The sequence below is a fragment of the Lissotriton vulgaris genome, chromosome 2_1 (assembly GCF_964263255.1).
Source record: "Lissotriton vulgaris chromosome 2_1, aLisVul1.2, whole genome shotgun sequence".
NCBI classification, from domain to species: Eukaryota; Metazoa; Chordata; class Amphibia; order Caudata; family Salamandridae; genus Lissotriton; species Lissotriton vulgaris.
Window position 1 is genome coordinate 1125617692 of NC_141687.1, and position 27243 is coordinate 1125644934.

Sequence of the window (27243 nt, forward strand, 5' to 3'; positions counted from 1 at the left end):
AGAAATAGTACCTTCGAACTGCAAAAGGTTCATCAAATGGCACAAATTTGCCATCAATGAGCAAAAGACCAATGCCCTGGGGGAAATTGTTAAAGATCAGACGGAGAAGCTTTCTACACTCTGTGCCGATGATCCCGGCTCCACCCACGCCAATATGGTCTATGAGGAGACAATAGATAGAATGGCCGCCCTCTTCCATGACGGACGTGGGACAAGCCGGCTGAAATGTAGGAAGCCTGCTGCCAGGTGGTATACCCACGATTGCAGGGAGGCTAAGTCTAATTTGCTTTGTGCTATCAAAACCCGAGATCCAACTGAGGTTCGCCTAGCTCGTGCCGTGTACAGGCGCGCACTACTAGTGGCAAAGAGGGCTTGGGATGATTCCCACTGGGAAGAGTTAAAATTGGCTAGCCAGAATAGGAATGGGGAACGATTCTGGGCTCTAGTGAGAAATAATAATGATGATGGAACAGACCAACCACCTAACCACATCACGGATGGGGAATGGTTCGACCACTTCAGGAAACTGTATGCTGGAGTAGGGGCCCCCGAGAATACCGAAGCGACAGCTGAATGCACACTACCCCACCATGATATACCCCCATTCATGGATCGAATAGGGCAGAGGGAGGTAGAATCTGCAATCAGTGAAATCGTCCAAGGCAAGGCACCGGGCCAGGATGGCATCCCTGCCGATCTGTTCCGTGCCAGCCCTAAGTAATGGTCCAAATTCTTCTCCTTGTTGACCAATGCCGTCCTCCTAGGGTCTCCAGTCCCAAACTCATGGAAGGGAGCAGAAGTGATCCCTATGTATAAGAAGGGGCCAAGGGATGACCCTGCCAACTATCGTCCGATCAGCCTGATCGACGCTGGTCAGAAGGTGGTTGGCAGAGTCCTCCTTGAAAGGATCCTCTCCTGGGCAGAGGAGAACAACATTATCTCTCCCTTCCAGACGGGGTTTAGGGCCTGTACAAGTACTGTAGACTGGGCTTTCAGGCTGTTACTACTGCATTGGAAGACAGTCTCGATTAGCAAGGGTGGTCTGTACCTGGCCTTCATCGATCTGAAGACCGCGTTCGATCTGGTCCCCCGAGGGAGGCTGTGGGCGGTCCTTCACGAGATGGGGTTCCCTCTGCCCATCCTGCACCTGCTGGCCTGCATGCACGATGGAACTTACGCATGCATTCGGTGGGGCACGAAGGAGCAGTTAACAGAAAAAATTCCGGTGAACAGAGGCGTCGGCCAAGGATGTGTTCTGGCACCGACCCTCTTTTCCCTATTTGTTAATGGGGTGGTTTCTTTTCTAACTGACATTGATGCTGACGCCCCTAGTCTGGCTGGCGTGAAGGTCCCCGCCATGCTCTTTGCCGACGACACGTTACTAGTTTCCAAAACGCCCATGGGGCTTCAAAACTGTTGGACTGGTTTTGTGTCTTCTGTAACCTAAGGGGCTTGGTTATCAATACTTCCAAAACAAAGCTCCTTTATTTCAATCCCAAAAGAAAGCTAATCGCACGCTTACTCTCAATGAAGAGCTGCTAGAGCGGGTCAAAACGTTCGATTATCTTGGGATTAGGATATCCGACCAACTCAAGTCGAAACCCCACATTGAAAAAATGGCCCTAAACCACAAACGGGTTGTGGGCGCCATAAGAAGGGAGCATAGATCCTCAGTTTCAAGACCTATAGCCCCTGCCTTAGAGATCTATTCAGCAAAAGCAGTAGGCAGTGCACTGTACGGGGCAGAGCTCTGGGGCTTTAGTAATGTTGACCTGCTAGTAATGGCTGAAAACAAATTCTATAAGGAGCTGTTGTCATCTCCAAGAGTTCCCCTAGCAAGCCCATTCAATACGATCTTGTACGCAGATCTATCAAAGATCTTATAATTCTGCGTCCGCTTCTTTATTGGGCTCGCCTGTGGCGTACACCAGAGCTAGAGAGCTACGCAGACGGCCTCAAAGAAATCATGAGCTTGCAGGGGTCACATAAAATAGCCTGGCTTTCTAAAATTAAAAGGAACTTCTGTTGGCCATTGGCCTTTGGGTGGCATGGGAGTCCGGTGCTTCATTGTCCAAACTAGAAGTCAAGCGGGCTTATTGGCGGTGGGTCGACGCCCAGGAATCTAGAGCGGATAACTTGGCAGACTCACCGATGAGTTTCGACTGCACAAAAGTGTACCCTCACTTGAACCCTACATGGACTTTATTAGAAAACCCAAAGATAGGGCATTATATATACAGTTTAGAATAGGAACCCTACCAGTCCGTGAACGCACCTCTAAATGGAAACCCCCCTACCAGACACCTGCCACCTGTCCGCACTGCAGCACCGAACTGGAAACTATCCCACATGTTTTCTTTGTCTGCAGTGCCTATAATAAGCATAGATCCAAATGGCTAAAACCTGTCTGTCGCCTTCTTGAGACCAGAGGCTATGCCCCAGCATTAAGAATTTTACAATCTGATCCTAACACAGTACTGGCGTGCGGGGTAGCCAAATTCCTTAGTTCGGCGTGGGTGATCAGATGTAAAGCTATGTGACGAATCCTCTTCTAGGCAATCCTTGGTTCCTTATTTCTTTTAAACTCAAAGCTGTAAATTGTTTAATACTGTTTTAAACTGCCATTTTAACTATTTATTGAGTGTTTTTTAATAATATGAATTGTATTTTAATTGTCATGTGCTTTTAAGATATTATTATATCGAAATAAAGCTTTGTACTACATTAACTAGGTCTGTGTTAAATAAATAGAAACTGTATTGAATATCCTTTTTAAAGACGTGACTCACATTCATATGACAGTATCTTTGCTATGAGTGTGAGAGAAACTTGTTGCTACTGGTCATTGTGAACATGTCATTCATAGAAAGGGGAACCAATGACACTGGAGGACACCAAGAAAAGGTCCAATGACAGTGTCAGTGCTGGGATGTTATTGCGGGTATCTCTATTTAAAGCAGCAGGACACTTAAAAACTTCACCTAAGGGTTTTCCTCTTAATATGTACTTCGAGATATGGGTGTAAAAAACGAGCTGGGGTCACACTTTCTCAACTTATCTGAGTGTGTTCCCATCTGAGTTTTCTTCACATAGCAAGAATTTAGCCGATCGTCAGTTTCTAAGCAAACATCTAGGTGCATGTAAATCAATAGCATAATGTTAAGTTAGGAATTTAGGCCCTCTTTATGTAGTTTGGCATAGGGCCGGAATGCATCGTATTTTTCAATACGGTACATACCTTTCCTTTGCCCCTGTGCTGGAGCCATTTTGGCAGTCTAGCACTAACGCAGAAACCCTTGCACCATGGTGCAGGGGTGCCTGTGTTGCATGCAGGATTGATTTGATGCAGGAAAGGTCACCATCCTACACAAAAACATGTCTAAGAGGCTTTTTCCTCTTTCTATGTGTGCTGCAGAAAGAGGAAAAAATCAGGAGAAATAAAGGTCTTTCTCCTTGTTATGCCCCCTCGGAAGGCGTATGATTTTGGCACTTCCCCAGCTTTACATGCTCTTGTAAATCTGGGGAAGTGTCAAAATTCATGGGTGTTGTATGGAAAAACCCACCGCAACGCCAATGGCACACCTCCCATGAGACCATTCAAAGCCATGCATACTGGCTTTGCGTGGCCTGTTAGATATGATTTTGTAATTTGCGCTGCTGGAGTGTCACAAAAAGTGATGCTCCAGTAGCACAGGGGATTCATAAATATGCCCATAAGTGCTGGTGTCCATCCTCAACAGAACTAAAGGTATGCACCTATGTGACCCATGTTAAATATTCACATATACCATGTTTAACAAATGTCAAAAAAGTGTCACTGTATAGCAAACTAACCCTAAGAATAAATAATGCAAGTACAGGCATTGATAGTTAAAATAAAATACAAGTTTCCATAAACATATCTTTAAATATTCAAATATTTCAGTTCACATACCCTTCGTAATTAATATGAATGCATCGTTTTCTAATAAATATAGCAGCTGAAATTAAGTTATGTACTATCCTACCACTATAACTCAGGAATACATAAAACTAACTTCCTGAAAATTACTATTAAGTTCATTTCAAGTATTTATAGTCATACTAATAAAGGAACCATACACAGTTCTTGGGTGAAAGTGTTTTCTAGCGTGTACTATGTTTTCTGCATTGTGCGCTTACCCTGTGAATGTTTCAGTTTCGGTTGACATTCAAAAATGAAAGAGCACTTGAAAAGTTTTTTTTCAGTGTTTGCTTTAAAAATGCCATCTATTCCTTCTGTGGGCACATGAAAAATCGAAATGTTCTCTTGTGTGATATGAATTAAGTTAAATTAAAAGACAGTATGCTTAGTTGTTGCTACTGGAACATATAGAAATATCTAGCATATTGCTTCCAAGCAACATACGTATTTTCTTTATGGAGTTGATGCTTGGATTTGCATCGTTTGACAAGCTGTGACTTATTACACTTTTTCAGTTTACAATGACAGCTTTAATAAATCACCACATCTTACACACTGAAACAGCTTTCAAGTTTCAAGTACAGAATGTTGCTTCACAGAACTCTATTTTCTTAATTATGGGAAAGGGAAACATTTGCTTAATTAAAAGTAAAAAGCCTCCATGGAGAGTTCATTATCTGTTTCTCTGTAGACTGTGCTAGCTCTCTCCACACTGAAGCTGCTCATTTCTTGCTCAGACTGGTCTACCATCCATTGTATCGTGGGTAAACAACAAATAGCCTCAAATACAAGAAAGTGACGCAGCACCGCACCGCACCACAGACCGTTAAGCTGCACCATGCTGTGTCATTTTCAAAGCACAGGGATGGTTCATTGTTAGACCTGGACTATGTATCCCTGTGCTTTCCCCTACACTGGGGCACAACTGGCTGCCATGAGCCTTTTGCAAGTGTGCCCTGTGCTGGGGTGATGATTGTTTTTGTGCAAAACTGTTATTCTTTTTCGAACTGGAAGTAACTTTAGCTACTATATCTTTGTTAACATTGTCAGATTTCAAAGCACTGGCACACCTGCTGGACGTTTCTGCTTTACGAACCAAGGCTAAAATGTCATCCAAACAAGCATCGCCATTCGTCCAGAGACGTTCTTGAATGGCAGGATTGTTTGCATGCATTACGACTTGGTCACAAATCAAATCTTCTAGTAACCCACCAAAAGCGCAATCATTCCCCATTTTTTTTATTTCCCCAACATAGTCGTCAACAGATTCACTTTTAGACTGCTTCCTTTGGAAGAATTTGTATCGCGTAATGCCGATACAGACCTTTGGGGAAAAATATTTATGTAAATTAGATAAAGCAACTGTGAAAACATTACTGTCCCCACCCCCAACAATGGGTTTATTCATTTGGTTATAACATTTAAGACCTTGCGGACCTAAAGAGTGTAAAAGAATACGCTTTTTATGTTCAGCAGACATTTTACCATCAGAGTCTACAGTCTCAATATAATTAAGAAAGTAATATTTCCACTCCAACCATTTCAAATCTGGTTCAGAACCTTTAGACCAGAAATCTTGAGGGTTACTTAAAGAAAAAGTTTGTTGACTCATGTTGAAATAAAAAAAATAAAAAAATGAAACAGAACAGTCAATGAAGATGTTTGTAAGATAAAAAAAATCAATGCTGCCTGTAAAGATGCTTGAGGTGGAATTGTTCAGTGTATCAGTAAGAGGAAGAAATAAGCTTTTAACACTGTCCAATCTTCACCACCAGGTCCAGGAAAATGCCAGAAATCCGTTAAAAAAAGAGTGTTAAAAAAAGAATATAACTCCAGTATAACAGAACAAAGCGTTTGTGAACAGTACCTTCAACCGCTATCCAAAACCGATCTGTGGGTGTCTAAATCAGTATTCAAAAAATGCTTTGTATTGTTTCAATCAATGTGAGTAGGCCTGCCCAATCCAAAATGGCTGCTGCGCATCACATGACGCGCCACGTTCAGAAAGAACGTCTGACGTAGGAAGGAAAGCAGCGAGCCTTCGGGAAACTTGAGAGCGTGGAAAACGTCACAGGAAGAGTGACGTGAAGATCGTCGCGAGTCCAATTCAAGGAAAACAACGGTGGACTTTCAAAGAGCTCGACCGCTAGTAAGGTGAAAATGGTTAAAAATGCATAATTTCTTTAAGCAAAATGCGTCGCTCACCGGAATCAGCTGCTCGTCCACGAAAATAGTTCCCAATGCGCCGTCTAAGCACTGCCAACGTCGTCTCTGCTCCAATATCAGTCAGAATAATTAAAGAAATAATAAAGCGGTTCGAAGGTATATTGAAGAAAAAAATATATCCCGATCGTCGCCAGTGTTGTATTGAAGAGATGACTCCAAGTAGGTTGAATTTAGTTTAATATAAAGTAGAGCAGGTACACAGCCTTACAGGTTAAGCAGTCAGCTCCAACTGAATAACATTAGAATACATAGGAGAGAACACAGTGTAAGAACTCTGTATAAAGGAATGTGGAATGAACACAGTAAAAGGAGCAGGACATGTATTACACAACACAACACACTTCTCACCAAATGAATTACATGGCATAGAGGATTTTGCCCATACCTCATTTGCCCCTCTACTCAGCCGGAACTGGGAAAGGCTAGGGCCTGGCGGCCTACTGGAGCGGAGCAGCTGGTGACCGGGTAAGCGCCCACCAAGACTGGCCTGGTGAGTCGCGCTACCTACCGAGATGCACCTGATACTGGTGGTGGTGACGAGGGCAGAAGCCTGCTCACGCCCGGAGCTGGATGTAACGCCGCCTGAGATGCACTAACGAGGGCGCCATTAATAACTGCATAACTGATGGGGCAAAGCGGAGTGCCCTGCGAGATACTGCTGCAATTTCCTTCACAAGGAGAGGCTGCTGGAGGCGAACGCGTCCTATGCAAAGGCCCCCGGCGGAGAACCTGCGTTGCGGTGCGACGCTGGGAATTTGTAGCGCACCTGCGCGACAAATGAGTGTGGAGGCTGTGCACCTTTGCAATCACAGAGGGGAGGATGCTAATGTAAAGAAATCCATGAGACACAATAAATATAATACATTAATATATTATCTTTAATGGAGCTTGTAAACCAGCTTCCATATCTGTCCTGGTACATCCCATGAATGTCCCTTCAACATTCTTTATCCTTGACATTCTTTTACATCTCAGATTATGATGTCATTTATACATCATTACAGATGGATACCTCGGTGCAGGTGTGCGGCGGCTGTGGTGAGTGTAAAGTATCACAAGCGGTAGTGTTTAAAAACCTTTATTCGATAAATACTTATAAAAGAACAGGAAGCGCCAGGAAGCACAACCATGCAGATATCCAGCCAGGCTCTAACTGACTCAGCCACACTGGAACCCGATTACCTACACACATTCTAATCTAGTACAACACGAGACTTAAAGAGATAATACAAAATAAATACATACAATATAACACATCCCCCCTCCTTATAAAGAAATAACCAACCTCCACAAAAACACACAACACAAATAATAATATAAACAAAGAGAAATGAAGTAATAAGGAATACAATATACAACAAAAATCAATTATACATTTTCACCGAACATACTCCTTAAGCCAAGCAGGCAAAACTCTTTTCCTCTTCATAGAATCAACATTTCCAAAACCGGACTCTGTGTTTTCACTTATACCAGTGTTACCAGTATTTCTGTTTCCATTTTGAACTTCTTCATCACCTTGGCCTGATAAAGATCTGCCAACCTTCCTTTCCATTCATTCACCACTTCTCCTTCCCTTAATTGAGAAGACAAACCACCATCACTACTACAACATTGGGGCTGCGAACTTTGTCCCCCCCCCAAAGCTAACTGGGACTGTAACTCACTATTTTCGAAATAATCCTCCACCCAATCAAAATCTCTTGATTTCTCACTCACCACCACTTCATCATCATAATCTTGACAGATATCAAAAGCAACATCCTTGAGATTCCAAACCTTTCCATCACTTAATCTAACAGAATTCCTTAAAACCTCAACTACTTGCTTTGCCGAATCAAATTTGTTCTCACCTTTCTGGACTCTAAAAGGCTTCCTAATTCTGACCCAATCTCCAATTTCCACTTGAGTATCTTTTGCATTATGATGTTTATCAAAGTATTCCTTGCTCTTCAAATGAACCAATTCCAAATTCTTTTTCACTTCCTCAGGCGACCAATTTTGTACACTCTTCCTAAATAACCAACCTGGATTAAACTTCCACCTTGGTGATCTACCTCTCATCATCACGAAAGGTGACAACCCAGTACAAATATGCAAAGTGACCTTATAAGACCACACCGCTTTCTAAATTTCTACTTTCCAATCCAAATTCTTGTTAATGGCTGCTTGTAAAGTACCCTTAATCACCCTAATAAACCCCTCTACTGTTCCGTTTCCACTTGGATTATATAAAGCTGTTGTTTTATGCTTAATTCCACACTTCTCAAAGTACTCTTTAGCTGATCTTGATAAAAATTGCACTCCATTATCTGTCAAAATATTCACAGGCAAACCTTCCATCATAAAGATCTCATCCAAAAACTTCAGAACAGTTTGAGGATCAACCTTTTCTACAAACTTAACCACCGGCCATTTAGTTAAAAGATCAATGGCAACTAGACCATATTCCTTCACATCCCCTATAGGACCAAAAATATCCATTGCAATAGTCTCCCAAGGTAGGCTTGGAATTAGACCTTTGCTCATCCTCAGTCTTAATGTCCTTAAAGATTTATCAGCCGAATTACAAACAGAACAAATTTTTACAAAGGCTTCTATTTCCTTGTCAACGTTAGGCCACCAAAATAAACTCTTGACTGCCAACTTAGTTCTTACTATCCCAAAATGTCCTTCATGACACATTTTCAAAATCTTTTTCCGTAACCCCTCTGGAGGAACAATCCTGTCCCCTCTCATCAAGACTTCTTTTTCAAAGGATAATTCAGAACGCACTTCCCAAAACGGTTTCAAATTGTTGGTAATAAATTTTTCCTTAGGCCATCCTTTGCAAATATACTTAGAAACATCCACTAATATTTGTCCTTGTCATGCTCACTAGACCATTTTTCCTTACTGATGACAGGAACCCCTGAATCCTGTACCAAAGCTACACTAAACTTTCCCCATGGGTCATCAACGCACTCTTCTAAAGGTGCAGGTAATCTGGACAAACAGTCCGCCACTATATTGTCTCTTCCAGGCACATAGCTAATCTTGTAAATGTATTCCTTCATACGCATTGAAATCCTCGCTAATCTAGCTGATGCTGTTGCAGTTCCTTCCGTAGGCAAAATGTGGTTTGTGATCCGTCCGGATGTTCACCATTTTCCCCCACACAAATGCACAAAAGTGCTCCAGCGCCCACGCACACGCCAAAGCCTCCCTTTTTTATTATTGGATACCTACTTTCTGCAGGTGACAAGGCTCTAGACGCAAACATAATTATCCTTTCTTTTCCATCATCACCTACTTGCGATAGTACTGCACCTAACCCTTTATCACTTGCGTCCGTAGTCAGAAGACAATCAAGATTGGGGTCAAAACTTGACAAAGCACTTACTTTTTGTAATTCCCATTTAATTTCTGCAAACTCCTTCTCACACTCCTTCGACCATTCAAACCTCACATTCTTCTTCAGTAATGATCTAATATTATACACTTTAGATGCTAAATTATTTATGAATTTAGCACAATATTCTGCCATCCCTAAGAAGGACCTTATCTCTTCTTTAGATTCTGGTGCAGGCGATGATACAATGCATTCCACCAGTGACGCCTTGGGCCTGACTCCCTCCTCACTAATGATTGGCCCAGATAAGAAACACTTCTTTCACCAAATTTACATTTTGATAATTCCACAGTTAACCCCGCTGAATTCAGTGTTTCAAACACTTTCCATAACTTTGAATCATGGTCTTCTTTGTCGGTACCTGCATTAAAACATCACCCTGAAAGAAACATATTCCTTGCATTTCTCCAAATAATGTATGCATTAACTGCTGAAAAACAGCTGCGGCCGATGCAAGCCCAAAAGGCATTCTCTTAAATTGATAACAACCGAACGGTGTGATAAAAGCCGTTAGATGCCTTGAGTCTGGCTCCAAAACCACCTGGTGATAGTCAGCAGAAAGGTCTATTGTGGAGAACCAAGTTGCCCCCTCAAGGAAGAAACCATCTTAATAATCTTAGGTAACGGGAACCTTTCAATAACGATATTTTTATTTAGAGGACGTAAGTCTATGCACACACGAATTTTCCCGTTAGGTTTTCTTGCGACTACTACTGGACTAATCCACTCTGATGAATCTACTTCTTCAATAACACCTTTAGCTAACAGGCCTTGTATCGCATTCTTCACCTCATCCCTTATCAACATGGGAATAGGTCTGACCTTATGTACTTTGGGCTGCGCGTCACTTTTGAGCATGATCCTATGCTCAAAACCTCTGAGTTTCCCCAACTCTTCTCCCACTACATTAGTAAATTTGTTTTTCAAAATATCTTCTATCTTGCTACACTCATCGAGAACTAGAACCTTCTCTTTACTGTTTGGATGTAAGCATGATATGTAGGTTTTTCTGGTCATGCCATCCTAATACAGATGGTCCAGTTTTGGCTATGTATAGCTTCCCTCTTGTTAACCTTCCTTTAAAAATAAAAGTAAGCCATCTAAACCCTAACAGACCTATTTTCTCTCCTTTGTAACTCACTGGGTTAACATCAGAGACATTCAATGTGTCTCCTATTTTGTGTGTAAATTTCTTTCTCCATATTTCTTCATTAATGATAGTGTATGGAGATCCCAAATTCGCATACACCTTTACTTTTATACCACCCAAGGACAAATCACATATTGGTTTGCCTTCCATTGCTTCGTCTGTGATATTTAGCATATAATTCCCCCTCACGTTTTTTACACAAAATTCATCATCCTCTCCACTCTCATTCAAACTTAAATCCTCACTCCAAATACATTTTACATTACTACGCCTACGGCACATTTTGCTAAAATGTCCAACTAATCCACACACGCCACACTTTTTCCTTAGAGCTGGACACATCTTGCTGTAAGCCATATGTTCTTTGCTGTCACAACGATAACACCTTCTTTCTTCTACACACCTTTCCTTCCCTTGACTCCTGAATGGTTGACTAGATCCTTTATTTTGAAATTGTCTATTCGGTTTATTCGCTGCTCCTTGTATCTTGAAAACTGCTAATGACTATTTCTCAGATTCTCTCACTGCATCTTTGACTACATTTGCGCATCTCCCGGACATTTCAGACTTTCTCATTATAGCAAGTACATCATCCAAGGGTGCGTCACCATTTACCCAAAGTCTGTCCTGTATTGGTGAGTTATCATTGTGCATGACCAGCTGGTCTTAAATCAAGTCATCATGCAAATGACCGAATTTGCAATCGAGTGCCAACTTTTCCAAATCACCCAACCATTCATCTACCAACTCTTCTTTCCTTTGCTTCCTTTGAAAGAATTTATGTCTCACTACACCAATACAAACTTTTGATACAAAATATCTGTCCATGTCTCCTATAGCATTATCAAACTCATTTAATTCTGTATTAATTTCTTTTTGCATGCGCAAATTAGTTTTCAAACCTTTTGGTCCCAGAGAGTGTAATAGTATTCTCTTTTTCTGTTCAGCTTTCATTTTCCCAGATTCATCAATAGCACAAATATAGTTAATGAAATACTCTTTCCATTCTACCCACTTTATATCTGGCTGTGTGCCCATAGACCAGAAAAGTTGTGGAGGGCTGATCGTGAAATTTTGTTGAGCCATCTCCACTTCTGATCTGGCTTCCAATTGATCACCACTTTCCATATAATGTAGTCGATATATTGAATGTCCCCATAAATAACACACAAAAAAATATTTAAATTCCAAATAAACTCTAATAGTGCCCGACAGTCTCACCTGTTCTTTTCTTCAAATTCCGCTTGTTTATCTAACTTTGAATCCTCTTAAATGTCCATTTACTCATTTCGTCTTGTGAAGCCTTCCGATGCTTAATTGACAAGTAAACAAAAGGAAAAAAAAATGGCTGCCACGCAAGGTCACGCTACGTGACCTTGCGCACTGATGTCATCCCGCACGCTGCACACTGCGCGGCTATCAGCTCACGTCAATACATTCGGGAAGAGTCAAAGAACGTCCTGATGTAGGGAGATCGTGCTTGGAATCGCTTCCCTGTTTGAAAGATGCGGGCTTAAGCGTCCATCAACTTAATTTGCCACAAGGTAATTTTCAAGAGTTTCCAATTCCTACCTTGTGCGCGATGGTGCCCATGTCCCTCTATCGAATCAGTTCAGTCACAGAATACTCTCCTTCCCATTTTTGTGCAATTATCTTTTCTTTTTGAAATTCCCGTAGCTTCCACACGTCATGATAAAAATAATATCATACGTAGACTCTCCTCTGTTTCTGTAAAGTATCACAAGCGGTAGTGTTTAAACACCTTTATTTGATAAATACATATAAAAGAACAGGTAGTGCCAGGAAGCACAACCATGCATATATCCAGCCAGGCTCTAACTGACATAGCCACACTGGAACCCGATTACCTACACACATTCTAATCTAGTACAACACGAGACTTAAAGAGATAATACAAAATAACTACATACAATATAACAGTGAGACCCAGCTCTGATGCGGCGAGAGTGTGTTGCGTTAGTTTTGAGCACATTGTGAGGAAACGGCAGATTACCATCTTGTATTTGACTCCCGACCTGGGCCTTTGGAGAGCTGTACGGGTGCAGGTACTTTACCTTGTTGTGTTGCCCATTCATTGCTACTGCAACTTCCAAGGGCCAAATACTGCTGACGCTCGCTGCTGCGTGGCTATACACGGCTGGCTGTGACAATGTGGACACTTGAGGCTCTCTGCTGCGAGGGGGCAACCTGGACTGACTCCAGCGGGCGCCTTATCCGGTCGGGATCTTCCCATTGCCCGTGCATCGCTATTCGGGGGGTCCGCACGCCCCTCTCCTTCTCTCCCAAATTTTTTGTGCAAATACTTACCTTCCACCAATCACCACCAAGCACCACTACCATACCTTAGTGCTGGCTGCACCGCATGCAGATGATCCCTGCCGGAGTCTCCATTCACGGTATAAAGAAAATGCAGTGACGTGCTGAACTCACACTCCCGGCCCTGGATGACAGACACTATTTGACATAGAATTGACGCCCTGTGACCTACCTGTCCGCGCGTCATATACTGTTGTGGGACTGGACCTGGATTATCGTACTTTCACTGCAAAATGGGGCGCACCGACGCCAAGCAATCCAAGATCCCCTTTGAAACCCGTAAGACTCCTAGGTCCCAATCGGCAGATCACACAGTGTCCACAGTCGATGCCCCGCCAGAGGATGACTGGAAAGCACTCCTACTTAGAATGAAGCAAAGCCTCACCTCAATTGACTCTAAAAGAGATGCGTTGAAGATGAGAATGGATAATGTGGTCGCTAAACTGGGCCAACACGATACTCGCTTAAAAGAAACAGAGAGTAGAATTTCGGACCTGGAAGATGGGGCTGTGGCGAGCGGACGCCATGTCTTGCAAATTGACAAATTGCTCAAGATTATTGCGAACAAGAACGAATGCAAAACAATGTGCGCATCCTAGGCTTTGCAGAATCCACCAACAGGGGCCGTATGGAAGACTTCATAGAAAAGTTGATTGTGGACCTCTTCGGCAGGAAGTCCTTTTCGGCGCACCTTACTGTAGAACGCGCGCACATATCTTTGGTGGCTCCTCCACCTTCTGGGGCGACACCCAGACCCATCATAGCTCCCTTCCTAAACTATCGGGACCGAGATGTGGTTCTCCGTCTGGCCCGTAAAAAACAACAAGTACATTAGGAAAATACAACCCTGGTCTTCTTCCCAGACTTTACGCCGACGGTGCAAGAGGCGAGACGCAAGTTTGCGGGGGTCAAGAAGAAGCTCCAAACCCAAGAAATCCCCTACGCTATGCTTTATCCTGCCAAATTGAAAATCACGCACCAGGGGAAGCAACACTTCTTCAATACTCCGCAGCAGGCTGAAGACTATCAAGCGACATAAGAGGGCGTCCTCCAGAGAAGAAGCAACCCGGGATCACTCTAGCTCTCAATCTCCACTATCTCAGCAGGACTAATGTACAGTGGGGCGATGACCTTGGCGGAGACTTCTGAAGCTCTTCATCGCATGACGAACTGATCTTCATTGGTGATGTAGACGTAAGATTGGACATGTGTGATATGCAAACTCTACCCTGTTCGGCTACCTACCTCCATCCCATGTTGGCTGCCCGGCTAGATAGCGGTGGTGCCAGTCGGTGCAAGTAAGGAAGAGAGTGGGTGGGTTGAGAGCCCCTAGCGGTTCTTTCCCCCTAAAGGGTGAACCCCCCTGACACCCCCCCTCCCGGGTGGGGAAGTTCTGTTCTCCATAATGTGGTTTATTTCGGAGGGTGAGAACTCTGTACCCGGCAAGTTGGGGATGCCGGTGTGGGAGGTGGGGCATTGTGTTATAACAATTATATTGCTATGTGCTGAGGGGGAGACAGTAATTAATCTATACATAATTTTCGGCTTACACCGCTACAGGGAAAGTAGGTGAGACACAAGCTCTTCGATCAAAGTGGCTTCGTGGAATGTTAGAGGCCTCAATGACCCTAGGAAACGCAGATAGATATTGTGATATCTGGATAGACATGAGATAGCGATTGCCCTCCTACAGGAGACACACTCGGCGCCCGGGGGTACCCCCCAATTTGCCTCTAGATGAGCTTCATGCCGCAGTTTAGCGTCCTATTCTAACTACTCTAAGGGAGTGACCATTTTGATTAAACGCGGGGTGGCATTTGTGCCCAGGGGGACGGAGTCTGATATAGACGGTAGATTCTGTTTGTTATGCGGAAGGCTTCACTCTTATGATGTGTTATTTGCCAGTTATTATGGTCCTAACATTGACAACCCTAATGCTCTGCTCTTATTATGGGGCAAGATTCAAGCGCTAGGCATCACATATGTAATCCTAGGAGGCGATTTTAACACAGCTTTGCAACTGCAACTGGACAGGTCACAAGTCCTCCCAGCCCTTTTACACAGCTACACAGAGCACATGAGGGATATAGTGGATGGAAATTGCTTGATAGATGCCTGGAGATACAAACACCCCACACTCAAAGAGGGCGCACATTATTCGGCGATCCACGCCACGTGGGCTCGACTTGATTATGTGTTTACGTCAGTTGGACTGGCGCATTGGCTGAACCAGGTGACACACTTAGCTTGTACATTCTCAGATCACTCCCCAGTTATCGTGGAACTTCAGATTCCCCTAGAATGCTCCCCATATTTAAATTGGCGTTTTAATCCCTCTCACCTCAGCGATACTGTGTTTAAGACAGAATTGGAACAGGACATTTAGGATTTCTTTGACCGCAACCTGACCTCTGTCTCTAGTATTACGACAGTGTGGGAGGTATTTAAAGTTACTGTGAGGGGGTGGTGCATAGCCAAGGGAGGTGGTGTCCTTAAGACTCTGTGTAGGGACCTTCAAAAGTTGGAGACTGACTTCCATGATTTGGAACACACATTTAACCATAGCCCGAACTACAATGTGACTAAGGCCCAAATGCGAGACAAATTAACTCAATACGGGATGATTGCAGATAGGGAATGTAAATTTTGAGGGAAGCTGTAAATGGCGCACATTTATGGTGAGGGGAACGCCCGGGGAAGGCATTAGCGAACGCAATCAGACCCCCCCAAATTCACCAACTTTGTCACTGAAATACAAGATGCACAAGGAAACACATACAGGAATCTCCCGGACCAACTTCGCATTTTTAGAGATTATTATAGTACACTCTATTCCTCACACAGAGGCATGCCACTCAACTTAGCTACTTATTTTGAGGATACCGCACTAGTCTGGATAGGGGAAACTCAACAAAAGTTTCTTAACTTAGAATTGGAGATCGACGAGATTACTGAAGCCAATATGAAGATGAAGTTGGGGTGAGTCCTTGGTTCGGACGGTCTCCTGATAGAATTTTATAAAACCTATGCCCCCTTACTAGCTCCCGCACTGAAAGAAGTCTTTTATGCAGTGCTAGAGGAAGGGTGCCTACCTCACACTATGCGAGAGGCTCTTATAACATCACTGATCAAACCCGGCAAATCTCCCACACAGTGGGACTCCTATCGCCCTTGTCCTTGTTGAACTGCGATACTAAAATATTGGCAAAGGTCCTAACAGCACGCCTTAACCTTTTGATGGAGAGTCTGGTTTTGCCAGATCAGGCAGGATTTATTCCCAATCGTGCAACGTTAAATAACTTGCGGACTCTTAATGCTGTACTGCAAGATATTGACCACAATAGCGAAGCAGTGGCTGTATTTCGACGCCACCATGGCGTTTGACTCGCTAGAATGGGATTATTTGCTGGGCACGTTGGGGTGCATGGGAATGCCCCCCAGCTTTCTAAATTGTTTGCAACTATTATATTGCAAACCAACAGCTACTGTATTGTTGAATGGGTCTAGATCTTCTCCCTTTAGTATTTACAGAGGTACACGCCAGGGATGCCTGCTATCCCCTATCCTTTTTGTGTTAGATATCGAGTCTTTGGCAGGAAAACTCAGACAGCATCATAATCACTGAGGGCTCATTTACCCAGCCCAACAACTGCTCATCTCTCTCTACGCAGATGACATGACACTATATATAAAGAAACCCCAAGATAATCTCAATCCTGTGCTACGCGAAATCACGAAATTAAGGGGCATTGCTGGCGTACAGATTAACTGGGCAAAGTCCGCTATATTCCCTCTGACGGATAAAACACAACCGCACCAGCTAAATTAACCCTTGTATGGGAAACAGAGGAACTGAAATATTTAGGTATACGGTTTACAAGACAGAAAGATGCCCTGATGGGAGCCAACTATAGGATGGCAATAGACAAAATCACGGATAGTAATACCAAATGGATACGTCTCCCACTCTCAATGGGGGGACGTATCTCCTTTATTAAGATGGTACTGCTACCAAAATTATTATACCTCTTCATCATTATCCCATATAACCCAGGAAGGTTTTTTTTTGCACACTTAGAACCCAATTAACACGGCTTATATGGGGAGGGAAGCAGGCGCGACTCAGTATCAACACACTAATGCTACCATACCACCAGGGTGGGTTTGAAGTCCCCAATTTTGAGCGTTATTACGACTGCGTGAAGGCCCACTTTGGCACGTATTGGTTCCACCTGCCACCTTATATGGCACACCTGGCAGTGGAGGACGGCTATTTATTTATTTACACACGTAAGGGAGAGGGATCGGGATCCGTCCACAGTCGACTGCACGGTGGCGGCTTGGAGACGTATTGCTCATGCCATGGGGAACCCATTCCTGTACTCACCTCGGATGCCCTTGCTAAATGATCCCCGGCTGCAAATAACATGTGAAGAAATATGCTGCAAGATGTTAACTGGGCTTGCATACCGCACTTGGGGGGACCTGTACATACACGGCCAGTTTCGCACCATAGAACAATTCTTTGGGGGTCGCCTGCCTACAATAATGGACACCTTTTTGTACACCCGGCTCCGACAAAGTGTTTGAGCTGTCACCCTGTAACAACCGGATTTTCGGACCAGATAGAATCAGCTCACCAAGACACCACTAACCCAGCTGAAACGTAACCACCTCCCTCCTTAGGACCTATTTACAACAGGTATCTATGTTTCCTACCCAAGGATGGGGAATTAGCAATATACATGCTTAGATCTTCTAAAATGCCACACTCATACAATATAGTCTCGCAACCACATGCGCCCAGACTAATCTACCCTGGGGCAGTTCTGATTACTTACCATTACACACTGGCTATAACCAGTGCTCTCGCAAGCCACAATCCTTTGGGTATAAACACTATGTCCTCCCAGTGCTCTCACTATTACGCAAGCCACAATCCGGTGGGTATACACATCGACCTCAGTCAATGCTCTCATTAACGCCGCTTTCCCTAGAGGCGATCTCATTATACACCGGTCCCCCCCCCCCCCGGTGCTCTCATTAACGCCGCCTTACAACGACAATCACTTTCCTATAAATACCTTTAGCTCTTCATGTTGGGGAATCTCTCATTATCCACTAGAGGTACAATACTACAATATTATGGCTCACACAAAAATGGCCGAATTACACGGTGTACAACTTATTCGCTATTTCAAGAGCTCCTCTCTCCCTCATTATTCAGTTACCATTTACCTGGACGGGAGTTGCATCCGTTCACATAACAGCATCTGACTAGAAGAAAGGCTAACTTTACTATAGGATAACAAAATATACACAATGGTTCACTAAGAACTGGGGTTTCTTTATTAATCAATAATATCAACAATATAATACTATACTATAACATATAGCCTGAAAAGGAAAAAGGAAAGGTTAGAATGTGTGTGCACGCTAATAAGAAAGGGTCGACGTCACCTTATTAATATGAAGTCTGGACTCAGCAGTCATCTGGGTTCCCTTCTCGTCTGTGCCTTGGCTCGTCTTAGGGTCACACCTCTGCAGTCACGGATACACGTCTGCACCGCTATGCACCGTCTACTCCGCTTCCCTCCAAGTCACTGGAACCTTCCTCTTATCAGCTGCTTTCTCTCTGGCTGTTCTGCACTCCTCCTCTCTCCTCTCAATCACGAACTGTCTTCACTTCCCAGCTTCGATCTTATAACTCAGTTTCCAACACTCTGGTATTCGTTCTCTCAACTAACTTCTTCACTCTGTATGCTCTGATCTGAATGTCAAAGCTCGCCAGCTGCTCCAACTAAAATAACTTCAATCTTTCTAAGAGAGTATCAGCTTCTCGGTCTTTCTCGGACTTCAAAATGGCGACTGCCTGACTTGAAATAATTAATTGCATTGATGCTAACGACTAGCTGCCGCCTACAGACTGACTAACTCACTGCCTCATGCTTTCGCTAATATGGAAGCTTGTCCCTTCATGGAAAGTTACGGCCAGTAACCTGCCGCCCACCAAATTCTTGTACCTCCCCGTACCACGGACACGTTCTCAGCCGGCCGGCCTGATGTTATGTCTTCGACACAGAGAAAAATACAGTCTTTCGATAAGGGCCAGCCTGAGCCGGTTCTCTCCAAGCGAACAACACCTCGTAACTAAAACATTACATTTGATCTAGAAGCATCTCAAGCTGCCGGGGGGCAGAAAGAAAGATGGAGTCTCTCCCGCTTGAGGCCTACAAGGCCCGAAATAAGCATAACTCCATCGGAAATATACTAACACTCTCATAAAAGGACGGATTACTACTCATACTAAGGAATCTATCCCTTAACATAGATTTATAAGCCCTAAACTAAAGGGAAGTGTATGGAATTGTATCAAACGCCTTGTAAATAGGCCCTATCTAAGGCTCTAGTCCTCCTATTAGAATGATAGCAGACTAAAGTCACCTCCAATCACCTTCACTCAAGAAAGGGGCAAAAAAGTCGGTTAGAACACACCCCCGCATTCCCGGACGAACCTGACACCCTTGCACCCCTGCAAGCCATCTTGCAAACAGGAGCGGATTTTTTACACCTGGCATGGACCTGCCCCAAGGTAGCTGAATACTGGACGTTGGTTTTTGCGGGACTGTCAGATATGTTGGGGACTGAGATAGTGCCATGCCCAATTATAGCGCTGCTAGGATTGACGCAAAACATTGTAACTGTCTCTCCTTCCTAATTGTGCATAAAAAGCAAGCGAGGAAAGAGAGATGGAAAGGGAGGATAATGATGGTGATGGGGACTTACATATCGGCGCCTGACTCTGCAATATTGCACCTCTATAAAGCTCACCATTCATCTGAGATAGCTCAGTTGCACTTGACGTATCACCCTATGTCTTACGATGGCCGGGATTAGGTCGAAAGGCATAACCCTGTTGGTATGTGTTATGTGTCCACAGTGAATTATTATGACCTCATATATATTGTACTGCACATGTTATGCATATTGAAATACCTGTCACATTGCCATTATCTGGACTGTTATTTGATGTCTTGGATTACCTTCAGTACAATGCACAAACTTTTTAAGGAGCGGGAGGGGGGGATTTTTTTTTTATTTTTAGTTCCAGCATACACGGGAAGGTGATGCTAATATGTTTGGATATTTGGCTCTGTACCGGATGAATTTATTACACTGATGTACCGTGTTCATAAACAATAAAGGTTTTTGAAAATTAAAAAAACAAAAAAACAATACTTAACAGCATTTTACTCTTACTATGCCTGGTGAAGAATGCAACACACATAGAAAGAGGAAAAATGAGGAGAAATAAAAGTATTTTTCCTTGTTGCGCCATTCCTACGGGGAGCCGTTGGATTCTGATGCCTTGCCAGTGTTACAAATTGTTGTAAATCTAGTAATGCGTCAAGTTCGTTGGATGTTGTGTGGGAACATCCACAGCAGCACCCATGGAACGCCCATTTAGTGCAGATTAATGCATGAAAAGGGACCATATTTACAAGGCCATGAAAGGTCACTCAGGGTGACTTTACGTGGCCTTGGAAATATGGGCAAGCCCATTGCGTCTCCGTTGCATCAAAAAAAGTGACACACTAGCGGCCCCAAAAATTCACATATCGTATGGAAGTTGAATTCCCTTTGCACCAGAAGTCTGTTGTGCATTTCAGACCCTAAACAAAGTTATAAATGATTTGAAGCATTCATTTTTTTTTAAAGTATGTTTATTATTGCAAGAAAGAGCAGGTTGCATTTACATAACGAAAAATATCAAAGTATACTTTAGTAAACCATTCAATTAATTCCAGAGAAATGAAAGAATAAAAAACATATGTAAAGGTCAGAGGAGAAACAAATACATTTCAACGAAACAAATAGAGTTTTTAACACGAAATACAAAATCACAAATACGTTTGGCCACATTTTCAAACAGAAGTTATATAGTTCAGTTTTCAAAATTCAAAAAACTGTTTCCAAATCTTTTCCTTTTTTGTGCACGCTTTTGGGCCTCTGTGTTTTGCTAGCGTGAGTTCCATTATTCTTATTTCGTTTACCAGACTATACCATTCTGATATGTTTGGCGGTTCTTTAGAAATCCATGATCTTGCTATCACTAACCTAGCACACGCAAATATTATAGTTATAAGATCTTTATACAAGCAATTAACGTCTTGAATGTCCAAAAGCCCCAAATGTGCTGAAAGCAACGGGGTATTAATTTGTTTACTTTTTAAAACATTGATTATACCTTCCCAGTATGTAAGTAGTTTTGGGCACGAAAACAGCATATGTTCTATTCCAGCTGCTGTCAAATTACATTTCAAACATTTTGTTTTCTCAGTTACTAAATTGCCCTGTGTCCAACTGAAAATTCTTTGCGGAGTGTAGTATAATTGTGTGATTGTTCTACATGATTGTAATCTTAAATTAGAGGAGTGTACTATAGAATTTATATGTGATAATGAGGTTGCGATCTGAACCGAATTAATATTCATGCCAAGTCTGTCCGACCATTTAGACGCAATTTTAGTACTATCATCATATTTGCCACGTGACAAATGTTCATAACCCAAACTGATAAGTGATTTTGTTCTTTCAGAGTATAAACATTCTAAAGTATCTGATTGTGTTACTTCCATTATTTTCATTTTGCATATCAAGTAATCTCTTATCTGTATATATTTAAAATACATATCATTTGTTAGGCCAAATATGATTTTTAGTATGTCAAAATCCAGAAAGCCATTTGGGCCATATAAATCCCCCAAAGTACTAATACCCCTTCGAATCCAAAGATTTCCTGTCCCATCTGAAAATATATCTAGAAGTCCTGGGTTGCCCCATAGTCTAAGTTCAGCATTAAAGAAGGAACTTTTATCTATAATCATAATTTGATCCCAAATCTTTTTAATATGTTTAGCCATCTTAAATTTAGCACGTTTGAAATAGTTAGGATCATGTAAGCGAAATAAGATTACAATTTGGTCCCAGCATGTATTGATGATAAAATAGCGAATTCTCATTTTTCATCAAGCTTCTTATGCGCCGAAAAAAGGTTGCGAGAAAGTATAAATTGAAATCAGGAAAAGAAAGACCCTCCTTTTCAATTGGTAATTCCAGAAGTTTCATTGCCCTACGTGCTTTTTTATATCCCCATAGGAAGCTACTACAAACACCTTCTAATTTAAAAAAAAGAGTTTATTAGGTTGTAAAGGTATAGCCCTAAATAAGTATAGTACTTTAGGTAGTATCTTCATTTTTACAAGGTTGATTCGCCCTACTAGGCTGAGCGAGATCTTATGCCATTTTTTTAAAGTTAAAGCAGTTTCCTTTAATAAAAAATCATAATTCATATTTATTATCGTCTCCATATTGGCTGCTATGTTAATTCCTAAATATGTCGCACTTTGACATATGCCAGGTATTGGTTCATCTGGGTTATAATTAGCAATGACTTGTGTCTTGCTCACGTTCAATTTATAACCTGACACCTTGCCAAATTGTGTAGCTTCTTCAACTATTTCGGGTATAGCCCTAACTAAGTCTGTTGTGTATACCGCGATGTCATCTGCAAATGCCGTTATCTTTAAGCTTTTCTCGCCATGATACGTTGGGATAATATTCGCCTGTTCAGTTAATGCATTTAAGAAAGGCTCTAAAGATAAAGCAAAAAGCAAGGGGGACAGAGGGCATCCTTGCCTTGTTCCCCTTCCTATCCCGAAGTTAGCAGAGTCCTTCCCCCCGTAGCTAATCTTGGCCAGCGGGTTGTCATAAAGTGAACAGACCCAGTCAAGATATTGTCCACTAATGCCCATTTTCTTTAGTACTTCTCACAGATATTCCCACCCCACTCGGTCAAATGCTTTCTCCGCATCCACCATGACCATTCCGAGTGGGGTGAGAGTAGTTGCGGCAACATCAAAGGCTGTAATTGCAGTGTTTACATGGGCTGTGGTGTCTCTACCTAACACAAAGCCGTGTTGTTGTAAGTTAACCAGGTCTGGCATGATGGGAGCGAGACGGTTAGCCAAAATTTTAGAGAATATTTTTACATCTGAGTTAAGCAAATATATTGGCCGCTAAGAGCCACATTCTTTCGGGGGTTTGCCTTTTTTTAGGAAAAAAAATATTTTGGTTATTTTCCATGATGTGGGAGCTTTCCCAGAGTTGGTTATAGAGTTGATGACTTCTTCTAACAAAGGTAGAAGTTCCTGAGCACATATTTTATAAAGTTCCAGCGGTAGACAATCCTCTCCAACTGCCTTTCCCAAAGGTAGAGCGGAAATTGCTAAATTTATTTCAGTTAGTGTTATTTTTGAGCTTAGTTGTTGCGAAGTTGCTGTACCTAAGTCTCTTTGTGATAGTAGATGTTTATTGAGATATTGCAGTATTGTAGCTTTAGAGGGAATATTGTCTGGAGTGTACAGATTTTGATAATAGCTAACAAATTGGTTTAGAATCTGTTCTGGTTGTTCATACTCACGTTGATCTAAACCTATAATTGTCTTAATCTTAGTTCTAGCTTTCTTATCGGCTGTCTTATATGCCAACACTTTACCAATTCTGTCTCCGCCTTCATATTGAGCCATTTTATGTTTATGAATTTTCACGCTATATCTCTCTCTAAGGGCCTTTTTAATAGACGATTGTAGTTCCGCCAACTTAATTCTTAGCTCATCAATACTTGTTTTTGCTTGTATAGTAGCTTCGGCGAGCTGTTGTTCTACTTGTAGTATATTAGAGGTTGTTGTTTCAATAGTTCGACGACTATCTGCATTTGTCCTCAACATATATTGCTGAACAAATCCCCTAATGCTACATTTACAAGTGTCCCATACAATATTTATATTAGCGGAATTAATATTTAGCGCTATAAAATCTTTAATATGTGCTTTCAATAGTGTAACAAAGCCAGAATCTACAAATAAGTATCTTGGGAATGTGAAATTTCGTTTATCCCTCTTTTGGTCTCTAATTTCAATTACAAGTAGCATCGGATTGTGATCAGATGTGACTCTTGGGCATAATTCCATGTTGCAATAGTCTGCAATTTGGTCAGATGCCCAAATCATGTCTATTCTGGAGCAAGATCTATGAGGCGCTGAGTAATAAGTGTAACCTGCTATTAGAGGGTACTTAGAGCGCCATACATCTTTCAAATTATGTAACCTTCCCAGTTCAAGTATTGCAGATCTGACCTTGCGCATCCTATTTGTGGTGCCCTGTCCAGTGGAATCTATTTTATAATCAATAACACAATTGAAATCACCCATTAACAAAATTTCCCCCTCCCATTCTAATAACTCTATGCTTAATTGCTCATACAATTTAGGATCGTCGATATTGGGCCCATATACCACACAAAAAACTATTTTTTTATTTTCGAAATGTATCTGAGCTATCGCCCACCTTCCCCGTGTATCTGAAGCTGTCTTAAGAATTTCGGTCAAAATTCGTTTTTGTTTTAGAATGGCTACCCCTCGAATAGAAGCACCCTAAGTAGAGCATACCACCAACTCATAACCCATTTGGGATAGTAGTTTTCTTTCCTGATAGCTAATATGAGTTCCTGAAAGAAACGCAAAATGGGGTTCATACATTTCAATCTCTTTTTGTACCAATTTTCTCTTTAGTTTACTATTAAGACAGGCCACGTTCCAACTTAGTAATCTTAATTTAAACATTTTTATATCTTATAGTCTTTTCACTAGTATTGAGTCTCCTCTGTTTATAGTCCCTATTTTGCAAATAATTTTTATTTTTATTTAAAGCATACCCATTTCTTGCAATAAAGTTTTTCTCTCTTTTTCGCCCCCCCACACCCACCCACCCTTCCCTCCCTTCCATTCTCCTAGATCCCTCCCCCAGTGCCTACCCGGAAGCATCCCCCTATCTTATGCTGCCGCTTATGGGGCAGCCATCCAGAGAGGATTCCCTAGGAACCTCAACCCTCTGTATTGCTCTCATACAGAAAGACAAATGACTCAAAGCTGTATAGCAGGATTCAGAGGAGATGAAAATTGCCCTAATCAGTTGGAAACACATATAACACCAATAGCAGAATAGCATCGTAGCAAGTTAGGCAAATGTATCTTATTGTTTCCATCTCTCCTTTTCCCCATTATTTTCTTGATTAAGGTTTTAATTTAGAGTCCATTTTCGAAAGAAAATGCTCCGCCTCTTTGACGTCGTGAAAAAAATAATTATGACCAGACATAATAACTTTGAGGCGGGCCGGTTCCTGTAGGTAGACCATTGCTCCATGAGACTTAATGTGATCAATCAATTTGCGTAGGCCCCACCTTCTGTCCATTGTTGCTTTGCTCAGGTCTGATTTTACAAAAAAAGTTAAGTTATCAATTGTCACTGGAGTTCTTGGTCTGGCTTTCATTGAAACTGCTTGCCTAAGTAAATAATTACCAAAATAGATTAGAAAGGGCCGTGGGTATTTACTCTCCTGGGGTCTGGGAATGATTGGAAGTCTATGTACTCGCTGGAGTTGAGAGTCCCAGTCAGATAGATCCGGAAAGGCCTTTTGTAGTATTTGGACCATATAACCCCTTGCGTCAGCCCCCTCAGACCCTTCAGGTATCCCAAAGAGTTTCAGGTTCTGTCGCCTCTGCCGATTTTCCAAATCTTTGACTTTACTCTGCAGAGTTCCTATTTCTACATTGTGTTGATCCATTGAAGCCGTAGTAGTAGCAAGCGTTTCCTCGATTTCAACAACTCTTTGTTGTATATCCTCAATTTCTTTTGTTACGCCATTCAGTTTGTTAGTGACTTCCTGGAGAGAGCTGTGGATTTTAGTATTATCCTCCCGTAGTTGTCTGAAGTTGTCTTGTACTTTTTGGCGATGATCCATTAGTGTTTTTAAGATTAAGTCTAAAGATGAAGCATTTACATTACCAGCGTTGGTCGATGGAGAGGTCAGTGGAGAAGAAATGGTAGATATTAGGGCGGAATCGCTATGAAATGAGGTAGATACAAGAGGTTTGTTTTTCTGAGTGTTCCCAATACTCCCCATAGTATCCTTATTGCCGTCAAGAGTGCTTCCAGTAGATATTGTATTCATGGGAGCGGGAGCGGGGCGGGGGGGTCAATTGTAGGAAGCAGGGGCAGGGGGAGAGAGTCTGCCCTAAATAGGGCAGTGTTCCCAGGGAGAATAGTCTGCAGGCTTTTTAAATTATCTTTTTTAAGGTTTTTCATCTGCAACTGGTAAAGTCGATGGTAATTTGCTTGTCTCTCTTCTTGAAGCTTGAATCCATTTGCTCAGCGGGCTCTGATCTGCGAGCAATTTTCCTCCAGCAATGGTTGGTATTAATGTATTTAATAAGGCCGTGGGAATCATGTTTCTCCGCCCTTTCTTGGTTTTGTTTTTTGCTTTTCCCTTTTTTTTTTTTAAAGCTGAGGATCTATTCGTTTTTAATTGCAGAGAGCTATTCTCTTTGTCCTCACGTGTGCTCTCTCCCCCCTCTGTATCACTACCCCCAATTATCTCCTCATATTCCGGGTCATCTGAGTTAACCTCCAAGAATATCTGATTATCGACACCATCATTTCCATCGGCGCCATCAGCGTCATCCAAAAGATTGTCTTTTTTCTCATGATTTATGATCGGAGCTAAGCCCAATGGAGAGTCGAGAGATTGCGCAGGTTGTGGAGCAGGCTTAGTAATAGCATCCGTGGTATGGGCCTCTGCCACCGTGTTCTTGTTATGTTCGGCCTTGCCCAGCTTGTCCGCCTTGTTGGTAGCGCACCGTCCCGTCCCACCAAATCCGACATCGCTTAGCCTTTGACTTCCTTATCACTGGATTTATCAAATTTATTGGTGGATACTCCTGCTGTTTCGATTTTGTCCCTGCCTTTGTCTTTATCTTTATCTTTATCTTTGTTTATAGTATTTGTTGTAGTAAAACTAGTTTTGTTCAGTGCGTCTGGAGATAGTTGAATAGCATGTTGCTTGTCAGGTTGCCTATCAGTGTGCCGGGGCACCCTTGCTACCACTGCTGGTGAAATCGGTTTGAAATTTAGTGGAGTCTCCTCCCCCGCTCCGTTTTTCAAGGGTGTGCCTTTAGTGAGTTTGCTCTTGAGATTTTTGGGCGCCATTAGCGCAATATGCCTGCTTGATCCCCTTGAACAAAGAAATTGCCATTACTGTGCAATAATTAAAAATTTGCAAACATTCGTGACAAGAAT